Genomic DNA, 12,994 nt, shown 5'->3' with positions numbered 1-12,994 from the left:
AAAAAAAAAAAAAAAAAAGAATTGTTTAAAAAAAAAAAAAAAAAAAAAAAAGAATAGCATGGTCTACTGACTGAGCCAGCCAGGTGTCCCACATGGCAGTAATTTAAAAAAATGGAACAAAATCACTCAATCTTGCTAGTCTAACACCAGTATTATTTTACTGTTATTTGGAGATATCTGTCTATCTATCTCTTTCATGACTGGGCTCATAAGCATTTCTCTCTCTCTCTCTTTTTTTTTTTTTTTTACATATTTTCTACAACAATCATTTGAATTTTAATTTTCCGGGAAAATGTTGCAAATGCTAAAGGATCTATATAGCATGATTGATTACACTGAATTCAATTGAACATTTATGAAGAAATTGAATATTTATTATTATGTGGCTTCTTACAGTAGATAAGTGCCTGGCTTGTATGATTTTTAATTCCATAGACTGTATGACACAGTGACAAAGAGTGTGGCTCTTCAAGTAGTGTGTTTGAATTGCACATCTGCTACTTCCGGCTGTGTGTGTGTGTGGTTTTTTTTTTTTAATTTTTTAAAAAATGATTTTATTTAATTATTTGAGAGAGAGAACATGAGAGGAGAGAAGTCAGCGGGAGAAGCAGACTCCCTGCCAAGCAGAGAGTCCGATGTGGGACTTGATCCCAGGACTCCAGGATCATAACCTGAGCCGAAGGCAGCCGCCCAGCCACTGAGCCACCCAGGCGCCCCATGGCTGTGTGTGTTTAAGCAAGCTTCTTAAGGTCTTGGGTCTCAGTTTCTTTATTTGTAAAGTGAGGGTAAAATCTCCAAATTATGAAGACCAAATGATCTCGTGCCCGTGGAGCTCTTAGAATTGTGTCTGGCACATCATATGTTCCATAGAAGACTTTGCTGCCATTATTGTTTTATCAGGTGGGATATTATCTGTTTGGTTTTTAGAAATATATTCAATAATCCTGTCAGTTTAGACAGTCACAAGCAGCACTTTAAAGAAGGGCGCAGTCTCTAAGATTGTTTGGGACTTAAGATAAATCCGAGGCAGATAGTGCTGGGCAAAATGCTAAATCAGTAATATGATACAACCCTCTCTTGGGGACGGTGACCTTTCTGGCTGCCGTTTAGCTCTGACAAGTACTCTAGGCTCTTCTGGCAACTCAGTCTTTTTTGCTTTGGGCCATCTTCCCCATCCAGTTCTCCAAATTCCTTGGCTTGGTACTCTGTAGTCCCTCTATATGACCAGTTTTTTCTTTTTTTAAAGAATATTTATTTGAGAGTGAGAGAGAGCACAAGCAGGGGGAGCAGCAGAAGGAGAGGGGAAAGGCAGAATCCCTGCTAAGCAGAGAGCCTGATGTGGGGTTCGATCCCATGACCCTAGGATCATGACCTGAGCTGAAGGCAGATACTTAACTGACTCAACCACCCAGGTACCCCCTGTATGACCACTTTTATTAAGTTGTTAATTTAAGTCAAATGCACTGATTTAAATTCTTACAAAATATAGCATTCTGTGATTTTTAACATCTTTTTTCTTTTGATATTCCTTGTAAATCTGTGAGATGGTAAAGGAGCCTTCATGGAACAACTCTGATTGTACTAAGAAATTAAGTGGACTGCCTGATGTTGCAAGGCAACTGAATGATTTATCTGGAGCTTGAACTCAAGCCACCTGACTTTAGGGCCAAAGTTTTGTAATGCTATGTTTCTTTCTTGACGTACCATGTTTTAAGACAGGACTTTGTATCTTCTTTCCTAATTATTTGATGACATTTTTAAGGATCTCTAAATATTACATAAAGATAACATCTGCCCTCTTTTAAATTTAATAGCTACTAAAATTTATCTGATTCCCTCATGCCCGAACTGCATTTTACAATCTTTTATCCCTGTCATTAGAAAACAATGAGATGAAATCTGAGTTCTAAATATTTTACCTGATTACATACTTAGTTTTTTAAATGGAAGTTTTCTGAAGAGCTGTTCATGTTTCATGCTTATATTCATTTTATAATATTGGAACAAGGTAGATTTTCCCCCTTACTGCCTAGCATGTGTAGTACCTCGCTCAGTTCAAAATTACTGTCAAACTTGGCATTAGAATATCTTTTCAGTCCTACTTTTCCCTTTTTCTTCTACCTTGTCCTCTTCCAGGTCTGTTTCCAGTTGTTTTTCTCCAGTATCTCCAATAATCTCATGTCCTAAGATGGAATTTAGCTTGAGCTGTAGGGTCTATCACAGTCCATTTTGTGAATATTTTTCTATGTAATTTCTTTCATATTCTTATGTGTGTATTGGCTCTTCACATAATTTTATTTTTAATATTTATGTATTTATTTATCTTTAAATGCATCCAGTGGGGCTTGAACTTACCACCCTGAGATCAAGAGTCGCATGCTATACCGACTGAGCCAGCCAGGTGCCCCATCTCTCACATAATTTAAAAAATTAAACTGTGCTTTGACCATATATGAATTCATACTTGTTGCTCTTTTAGTATTTCAGAGACATTAAATCACTTCTGTTGGTGGGAGTATACATTAATTAAGGCTCCCCTTTTACTTTTTTCCACATAATTAGCTACCTAAGATATAATGAACTCTGAATATTATCAATATATTGTTGATGTGCTCACTATCAAATCTAAAATCCAATTTCCTTGGCAGATATATAGACTTATGATAGGCATTTGGCATTTTGTGTTTTGGGCAGTGTAACTTTAAATCTACATAAACTTCTCTGCCTTTTGCCTCTGCTGTGTTCATAGATACCAGGAGGGCTTCGTGTATGGACCTCAAGCGTTGGAGGTAGCAGACTTTTCAGCAGAAGGTAAAGCAGAGTGTTGCCTTCTGGTGTCATTGTGTGTGTGTGCTGGGGTGGGTATGTGACAGGTGAGAACTCTTCACGAATGTCATCACAAATAATTTATAATAATGCATTAAATAATTCACAAAATTTAAGAACAAGTTGTATAATTTTATTCAGTATTATTAAAATCCATACCAAATAGAAAACTTTAGACAGAACTAAAGACTGAATTTCACCCTCTTCTGTTAACTAAACAGTAGGGGTGATTAAGAAAAGAGAGCATTAGCATAATGTATAGTATCTACTGTCTAGCTGTCTCAGACCTAGCTTCATGATGATTTCTTCCTGGGAAGTTGTCCAAGTCATTATTCATCTGCTGTATTCTTCCCTACTGCTCTTTTTACTGAAAGATTGCTTCACAATAGAGGCAGCCTAGTCCATGACTCATGACTAGAGGATAGACATTCTTGCTGTAGGTCCCATGTGCCAAAAATGTTAGTTTCCAATATGTTAATTACCTCTCTTTTCAGAATGTGTTAATATGCCCTTCTCTCAAGTTAGTTCTTGTTTCAGTAGAGAAACAAACACATCCCACATATTTGTAAAATATGTTTTTATAGAGACCTTCTTAATGAGTTACTTTTTAAGAAAATAATGTGACATACCTTTCCTGGGCAATGCTTCTTTAATTTTTTTTTTTTTTTTTTAAATAGAAACATTTTTTCCCTTTTATATGCCAGGTATGATAACTACTACTTTCTGTGAACTCATAAAACCATTTATGAACTTTCTTCAGATGACACTTGTATAGAGGGACTTTTTTTGTTGTTGTGGTTGTTGTTTTTAAGATTTTATTTATTTACAGACACACACAACAAAGATTTTATTTATTTATTTGACAGAGAGAGGGAGAGATCACAAGGAGGCAGAGAGGCAGGCAGAAAGAGAGGGGGAAGCAGGCTCCCTGCTGAGCAGAGGTCCTGATGTGGGGCTTGGTCCCAGGACTCTAGGATCATGACCTGAGCCGAAGGCAGAGGCTTAACCCACTGAGCTACCTGGGTGCCCATTGTTTGTTTTGTTTAACCATCTATAGCCGCTAACAAAATGTATTCTTAGACATAAAGTTCATAATGTGGCTAGTTTTTAGAGAGAAATCTGAATGGGAATCAAAGGAAAGATTTCCTTATGTCTTCTGGAAGTTTTATTTGTGGGGCTGCACATTACATCTTATGTGCAGGTTGTATACCTTACGCAAAGTCAAGGTAGTATATATATATATGTGCATATGTATATTTTAGGGTGGTACATATTCTTTAAATTCCTATTCTGTGCCCAACACAGACTCCATCTTAAAATCAACTGAGTTTAACTATTTCTTTCACTTTCCTCCTATTCAGAGAAGCTTCTTTTATTAACGGGGGGAGAGTTAATGAGAAGATAGATGAGTTTCAGACTGTTTATTGTGGTTAGTTGCAATTTTACCTCTTAGGCCCTCTCTCCTTTCCTTTACTATTTTCTATTTAGCAGTAATAGTGGATGTAATTTCTTGGAGGCCTGTTCATGCTTCATTTTCAGACTAGTTGGCTCTACAGCCTTGTATTTGCTTAATTAACTCTTGGAGTGTGGTAGATTTTCTTACCAGTTGAGAATCTCAGTAGGTTATTCTAAGTACTAGTATAAAAGATAGAAAGTTCTGCTTCTGTCAAGGCAGAGAAAGACTCTCCTCCCCAAGTCCTCACCCCCCAGCTTCTATGAGAAAGATGTGGTGACATGGATGGCTTTTAAAGTATTTTTAAAGAAATAATTGCCTTTATTTTTTAGGGCAGTTTTAGGCTTACAGAAAAATTGAGTGGAAAGTACAGAGAGCTCTCGTAGATCCCCTTACTGCTTCCTCTTCCTATTAATTAATGTCTTGCTTTAATGTGGTACATTTGTTGTAATGGATGAGCCAGTATCGTTACATCATTTTGAATTAAAATCCACACTTTACCTTATAGTTCACTCTTTTTATTGTAGATGTTTGTGGGTTTGACAAATGTACAATCAATGTATTCACGAATATGATATCATACAGAATAATTTTGTTGCCCTGAACGTGCTCTACCCATTTATCCCTGGCTCCTTCTCTTTGAGCCCTTGGCAACCACTGGATCTTTTCCTATCTCTAAATTTTACCTTTTCTGGAATGGCATAGTTGTAATCACACAGCATGTAGCCTGAGATTAGCTTCTTTCATTTAGTAATAAGCATTTTAGCTTCCTCCATGCCTTTCCATGGCTTGATGCTCCTTTCTTTTTAATGCGGAGTAACATTTCATTGTCTGGATATACCATAGTCTATTTATCCATTTACCTACTGAAGGTTATCTTGATTGCTTCCAAGTTTTGGCAATGATGAATAAAGCTGCTATAAACATTCATGTGCCTATTTTTGTGTGGATTTAGTTTTCAATTCATGTGGGTAAATACCAAGGAGTGTAATGGTTGGATCATATGATAAAAGAATGTTTGGTTTTGTAAGAAACTGCCAAACTCTTCCAAAGTGGCTGTATCATTTTGCTTTTCCACCAACAATAATGAGTTTTGCTATTGTTTCATATCCTTTTCAGCATTTGATCTTCTGGATTTTAACCTTTCTAATAAGTGTATAGTGGTATCTCATTTTGTGTTTTAATTTGCAACTGTCTAATGACATGTGATGTTGACCATCTTTTCATATGCTTACTTGTCATCTGCATATCTTCTTCGGTGAGATGTTTGTGTAGATCTTTTGCCCATTTTAAAATGGAGTTATTTCTTCTCTTATTGTTGAGGTTTTTTTTTTTTTTTTTTAAAGTAGGCTCCAATGCCCAATGCAGTGTTTGAACTTACCACCCTGAGATGAAGAAGACTTGAGCTGACATCAAGGGTCAGACACTTAACCAACTGAGCCACCCAGGCGCCCTGCATTGTTGAGGTTTTCTTTTTTTTTTAAAGATTTTTATTTATTTGATAGAGACAGTGAGAGAGGGAAGGAGCAGGGAGAGTGGGAGAGGGAGAAGCAGGCTTCTCGCTGAGCAGGGAGCCTAATGCAGGGCTCCATCCCAGGACCTCGAGATCATGACTCAAGCCCAGGGAGATGCTTAACGACTGAGCCGCCCAGGTGCCCCTAATTTAAACAATATTAACTTGTATGTTTTGAATATCAATCCTTTAATAGACACTATCTTGCAAATATTTTCTCCCAATCTGTGGCTTGTCTTTTTAGTTTCATAAATGTCTTTTGCAGAGCAGAAGTTTTAAATTTTAGTCAAAAGTTATCCCCAAACTTAAAGTCATTCTAGATTTTCTCTTCCTTTATCTTATAGGAGTCTTATTGATTTATAGTTTACATTTAGATCTGTGTTCCATTTTGAATTAATTTTTGTGAAGGGTGCAAGGTCTATGTCTAGATTAATTTTTTTGCATGTGGATGTCCATTAGTTCAAGCACCATATGTTGAAAGACTATTTTTTCTCTAATGCTATCCTTTGTTGCTTTGTCAAAGATTATTTGACTATATTTATATAGGTCTATTTTTGGGCTCTCAATTCCATTCTGTTAATCTATATGCTTATTCTTTTGCCAGTGCTACCCTGTCTTGATTACTCTAACTTTTTAGTAAATCTTGAAGTTGGGTAATGTCAGTGTTCTGTACTCTTCTTCTTTAATATTATGTTGGATATTCTGAGTCCTCTGCTTTTCCATGTCAACTTAAGAAACATTTTGTCAATACCCACAAAATAATGGGGTGAGATTTTGATTGGGGTTTTGTTGAATCCGTAGATAACATTGGGAGACATCTTGTCAATATTGGGTCTTCTTAGGCACCTGCATGGAATATCTATCTATCCTTTATTTAGATCTGTTTTGATTTCTCTCCTCAGTTTTCCTTGTATAGATCTTGTACATGTTTTGTTAGATTCATTCCTAAGTATTTCATTTTGGGGGGGTGCTAATGTAATGTTCTTGTGTTTTCAGTTTCAATTCCAACTTTTATTGCTGGTATGTAAGAAAGTGATTAACTTTTGTATATTAACCTTGTATCCTGCAACCTTGCTATAATCATTTATTTGTCCCAGGAGTTTTTTGTTGATTCTTTAGGATTTTCTCCAAAAGCAGCCATACCATCTATGAACAAAGAGTTTTATGTCTTCCTTCTCAATCTGTATGCTTTTTATTTCCTTATCTTACTGTATTAGTTAGGACTTCCAGTGTGATATTGAATAGGAGTGCCTTATTCCTGATCTTAGCAGGAAAACCATCTAATTTCTCTTCATGAAGTATAAGGAATCTTGATAGATTATCCTAATCAGTAGTACAAGAGATGCAATTTACTATTCATATTAGATTCCTTCCCCTCATTGAAATTTCTGTGGGATGGGATTAGGAGCACTCAGATAAGGTTAAACATCTACCGTGGCTCTCCTATAAACCTCCATTAGAAAGGGAGATAACCAATAACATCAGTCCTCTAATCAATTAATCCATAAGATACTTGATTGTTAGTTGCTAGGTATTCTGATGGCTACAAAGGTACACATGATAATGACACCTCCTCTCCGGAAACTTATTATCCATAGAGGAAAGGTTAATTTCAAATGTTATGTTTTGTTTTGGCTGATATTTGCCCAAAACTCATATTCCTGTGTTACTTCCTAAGCATTCTTTTTTGGGGGGTGAGGGGTAGAGGGAGATGGAGAAAGATAATCCTTTTTTTTTTTTTTTTTTAAAGATTTATTTATTTTGAGAGGGATGGGGGAAGGGCCAGAGAGTCTCAGGCAGACTCTCCTGTGAGCAGAGAGTCTGACATGGGGCTCGATTTCACGACCCTGCGATCACAACCAGAGCAGAAGCCATGATTCAGACACTTAACCAACTGCACCCCACAAGTGCCCCCAGAGAGAATCTTAAGTAGGTTCCAAAGCCAGGATCTCACAACCCTGAGATCATCACCTGAACTAAAATCAAGAATCAGACACTTAACCAACTGGGTACCCTCTTCCCAAGCATTTTAACTGAAATGCCTATTCATGGACTTCTTTCATATTATTCTAAGAAAAGTTTACAATTTTGATGCAAGAACTGACAGTTATTGAGCCTATAGCTGGACACAGTGCTAGGCACTTTACATATGTGATCTCAGTTATTTTCAAAACAATTGTGTGTGTTGTTACTATTATTCTCAATTTACAAATGCAAAAACTGATAACCTGAGGGTGTAAGTAACTTATTAATTGTGTGACTTAGTATAACAGGTGTATAATTCCATATCCCATGCTCTCTAAGTCATACATCATGGAAAAGTACCATATGAAGTGGTGAATGGTGAATGTCTTATGTATAATACAGAGTTGCACTTGGTGAATGCAGGGACGAGAGCTTTGACCTTAGGCTGGAGTGTTACAAAATTTTCGGAAAGCCTGTCTAATGGATGGGAATAAGAAGTGGGAAGAGAGGGACGCCTGGGTGGCTCAGTTGGTTAAGCGGCTGCCTTCGGCTCAGGTCATGATCCCAGCGTCCTGGGATCGAGTCCTGCATCGGGCTCCTTGCTCCACGGGGAGCCTGCTTCTCCCTCTGCCTCTCTGTCTGCCTGTACTCACTCTCTCTCTCTGACAAATAAATAAATAACATCTTAAAAAAAAAAAAAAGAATCAGAGAGTCAAATAACATTAGCTGGTTCTTCCTCATTAAAAGAAAAAAAAGTGGGAAGAGAGATCAGGGAGATCCATCACTATGGAAAAGACAGTCAAAAATAGGAAGTATTTTGTGATTTGACAATATAGTATAAAAATATAAGAAAAATTCCTGCTGTAGTAGCAAAATGCCATAGAACAAGTTTTGTCTTTTATTTATTTTTAAAGACTTGATTGATTGGTTGATTGATTTAGAGCACACTGATTGTGGAGCCTGCGAGGGGTTTGATCAGAATATATAACGTGGGGTGCCTGGGTGGCTCAGTGGGTTAAGCTGCTGCCTTCGGCTCAGGTCATGATCTCAGGGTCCTGGGATTGAGTCCCGCATCAGGCTCTCTGCTCAGCAGGGAGCCTGCTTCCCTCTCTCTCTCTCTGCCTGCCTCTCCATCTACTTGTGATTTCTCTCTGTCAAATAAATAAATAAAATCTTAAAAAAAAAAAAAAAGAATATATAACGTGAAATCAAAATGCTTAACTGTCTGAGCCACCCAGGCACCCCTGTCTTCTTTATTTTAAATGAGAATTCCTATCCTCCATTTTTCTCTTAAAATCATTTCAACTGGATTTGCTTATCAGGTTTTGAGTATGAGAGAGTAGATCACAAGAACCACTGCCTCCATGTCATTGGTCCCCAGCCTTGTCTTGCAGCAAGTAGTGTGGCTAGTGCAGAGAGAGCAAAAGCCGGGGAGAAATGGAAGATCGAAGGAATCTTAAAAAAAAATATTTTCCTAAAATCAAGTATGTTTTATTTATCCCTTCCTCATATCTCATTTGGTTAAGTACCCCACAGATAGCCTTTAATATGCGAAGGCTGTGGAGTTGTAAAGAGAAGAGGTATCATTGTTTTCAGTGAATTTAGTGTTTAGTTTGGGAAGACCAGAGTAAAGGAAATAAAGAGAAACCACTTAGCAATGTTAAGCATCAAATCATGTTGTTTACAGTGTTATTACTGTAGGATCCTTTTTCTTAAATGATGCTCTTTAGGGTTCTGTCCTCTCTTCCAGTCTCAAGATTTCCTTTCCTAAATGCTTTCACATCTCTGTCTCCAGCCCATAGTCTCCCTTCTAAGCTCTTGGTTCACCCAGATGCCTTTTGGGCATCTCCATTTAGACACCACCACAGTCCTCTCAACTTCAACTTACCAAAAACATCAAATCACAAACACACACATTGCTTAAAATCCTTTTTTTCTTGGGATAAAGTCCATTTTCTTTGGGGCATCTGGTGGCTCAGTCAGTTAAGCATCCGACTGTTGGTTTCAGCTCAGGTCATGGTCTCAGAGTCCTGAGATTGAGCCCCGTGCCAGGCTCTGGGCTCAGTAGGGAGTGTACTTGGGATTCTCTCTCTCTCCTCTCCTTCTACCACCCTCCTACCCCCCAGATTCTCTCTCTCTCTCTCTCTCAAATAAATAAATCTTTAAACAAAAGTTCAGTCTCTTTAATGTGGCTTGCCTGTTCTGCTTGATCTGGCCAAACCTCCTCCTCCTTCAACTTTTTCTTGCTTTCCCTTATTCTACATCAGCCTTACTGAACATCAAGGGCGTAATACTCTTTTGTCTGCAGTACATGCTGTTGCCTTTTTCCAGAAGGGGAATAAGAAGACATGAAGCTGTAGTGATTAAAAAGCACAGACTCTGGGGGTACTGGGGGCACCGGGGGCACTTAGGTGGCTCGGTGGGTTAAAGCCTCTGCCTTTGGCTGGGGTCATGATCCCGGGGTCCTGGGATTGAGCCCTATGTCGGGCTCTCTGCTTGGCGGGGAGCCTGCTTCCACCTCTCTGCCTGTTGCTCTGCCTACTTGTGATCTCTCTCTGTCAAATAAATAAATAAAATCTTAAAAAAAAAAAAAAAAGCACAGACTCTGAAGATAGACTTCCTAGATTCAGGCGAATCCTGAGTCTGCCCCTTAACTAGCTTTGTGACCTACAGTGAGTTACTTAACCTCTCTGCTTTCAGTGTCCTCATCTATATGACTGAATGGCAATAGTATCTGCTTCACAGCATATTGTGAGGATTGAAAGAGTTAGTAGAGTGAGGCTTTTCAAGTGGTGCCTGCCTCATACTGAAGACCATATAAATATAAACATTATTATAATGCTTACTATAAATGTGTTGTGCTATTGGATGGTATTACTTTTTATGTTTTATGATAACAAAAAAAATATGTTGTTTCCCCATAAATTACAAGTTGATGGGCTAGTTCTTACAATTGCTATTTATCTTTTTTCTTGGATGAGCAGCAGCTTTATATTCCTAACTTCTTGTCTTTTGGCTTTTTAGTGACTAAAATTTGGTCTTAGGTTGACATTTGTATGAAGTGGATCATTTGACAACATTAGGCTTACCTGGATTTTTATACAAACTAATTCAGGTAAACCTCCATGGAAACTTTTATTTTTTTTTATGTTATTTTAGTTTTTAAAAAGATTTTATTTATTTATTTTATTAGAGAGAGAGAGTACATAAGTGGGAGGAGGGGCAGAGGGAGAGAGAGAATCCCAAGCAGACTCCCCACTGAATGCTCAATCTCATGACCCTGAGATGATGAGAGCTGAAACCAAGAAATCAGACACTAAGCAAACTGAGCCACCCCGGCACCCCCTCCATTGCAATTTTTAAAAGAAAATCAATTCTTTTTTTTTTTTTTTTAAGTTTTATTTATTTATTTGATAGACATAGATCACAATTAGTCAGAGAAGCAGGCAGGGAGAGAGGAGGAAGCGGGCTTCCCACTGAGCAGAGAGCCCGATGTGGGGCTCGATCCCAGGAATCTGGGATCATGACCTGAGCCGAAGGCAGAGGCTTTAACCCACTGAGCCACCCAGGCACCCCAGAAAATCAATTCTTAATAGCTAATAATTAGCTGACTTTTTACTTTATGATTTATGTGCCAAGCTGATTAAAGTTTCGAGTAAAGTCCTTTAAAGGGTTTCACTTTTTTCTTTCAAGTGTATTTCAAAGATTGTGGATTATAATAGTTCAAATTATAATCCTTGCTTGGGATTTAGCAGGGATACTTACTATATTATTATCATTATTATTGTTATTTTTTAAGATTTTATTTATTTATTTGACAGAGAGAGACGCAGTGAGAGAAGGAACACAAACAGGGGAGTGGGAGAGAGAGAAGAAGGCTTCCCACTGATCAGGGAGCCGGATGCAGGGCTCAATCACAGGACCCTGGGACCGTGACCTGAGCTGAAGGCAGTCACTTAACCAACTGAGCCACCCAGGCACCCTGTATACTTACTATATTTTTAAATAGATTCTCCAAAAGGAAAATCTCTTGTTTTTTTCTATTCATAATTCTATTTACTTAAACCCAACACTTCCCAGAACACTTCTGATACCAGATGTGTGATTGATTTCTCATACTGACCAGTTCTCCAACACCAGCTGAATAGTCTACAATTGAACTCAATTTCGACACTAACTGTTTGAGGTTGGTGCAGACTTCACAGACTGAGGGCTCCCATTCATTATACAGGAAAATGCCCCCAGCTTCAGACCCTCATAGAAAGTGGTGGGTTCCCAAGTCACCTACACTTCTGTCCAGCTCAACTACAAATTTGATGTTCCCGTGACACCCTCTGCCAAGTTCAGTCTTTTGCTAGAATGGCTCACAGAACTCAGGAAAAGTTTAATTACTAGATTATAGGTTTATTACAAAGGATATATTAAAGAATACAAATGAGCAGCCAGATGAAGAACAAATGGGGCTTGGTCTGTGTCTGGAAGGTCTGAAGCACCGGAGCTTCTGTCCCCATGCAGTTTTGGGGTATCCCAGCCTCTTGGCAAGTATATATATTCTTTTATTTTTTTTTAAAGATTTTTGAAAATTTATTTGACAGAGAGAGATCACAGGTAGGCAGAGAGGCAGGAAGAGAGAGAGGGGGAAGCGGGCTCCATGCTGAGCAGAGGGCCCGATGCAGGGCTCGATCTCAGGATCCTGAGATCATGACCTGAGCCAAAGGCAGAGGATTAACCCACTGAGCCACCCAGGTGTCCCAAGTATATGTATTCTTGTTCACCCGTCTAGAGCTCTTAGAACTCTGTACTTCAGAGCTGAGGCTTCATTATGTAGGCATGATTGATTAAATTTTGACCATTGATTTTCAACCTTTAGCCCCCTTCTTGGGGATATGGGTGAGGTTGAGGGCTGGGGTGAAATTTCTCATCACCTAGTTTTCCCCCATATCGACCAGCCATCCAGAGACTTTCTAAACATTGCCTCATTATATAAACTCAGGTTTGGTTGAAAGGGACTTGTTATGAATAACAAAAGAGTTTCTTTTACTTTTATCCTTCTGGAGCTATTCCAGGAACAAAAACCAGATATTATAATAAAAGATGCTCTTACGCTCTAAACACTTAAGAAATTACAAGGGTTTTAGGAGATGTGAGCCAGGAACCCTGGAGGAAGTCCAAAATACATATTTCTTATTCTATCACAATATCACATTTTCTATCATCACAGGAGTTAAGGTTAACCA

The 12,994-nt window shown here is 38.2% G+C and overlaps 1 protein-coding gene across 2 annotated transcripts in view; it reads left to right on the top strand.

Annotated features, from left to right (window-relative positions):
* The window catches only part of CDK19 (cyclin dependent kinase 19), a 168,223-nt gene that overhangs the window by 39,491 nt on the left and 115,738 nt on the right, over positions 1-12,994 (top strand). Inside the window, exon 2 of one of the 2 annotated variants that reach the window (XM_059401208.1) lies at positions 2,750-2,811. The exons of the other annotated variant lie outside the window; for it this stretch is intronic. The gene's annotated coding sequence lies outside the window, so the exon portion shown is untranslated. The remainder of the gene's footprint in view (positions 1-2,749; positions 2,812-12,994) is intronic. 2 annotated transcript variants of the gene reach the window in all.

The sequence above is a fragment of the Mustela nigripes genome, chromosome 5, assembly GCF_022355385.1.
Source record: "Mustela nigripes isolate SB6536 chromosome 5, MUSNIG.SB6536, whole genome shotgun sequence".
In the NCBI taxonomy this organism is placed as follows: domain Eukaryota; kingdom Metazoa; phylum Chordata; class Mammalia; order Carnivora; family Mustelidae; genus Mustela; species Mustela nigripes.
This window is presented reverse-complemented; position numbering and strand designations above follow the sequence as displayed.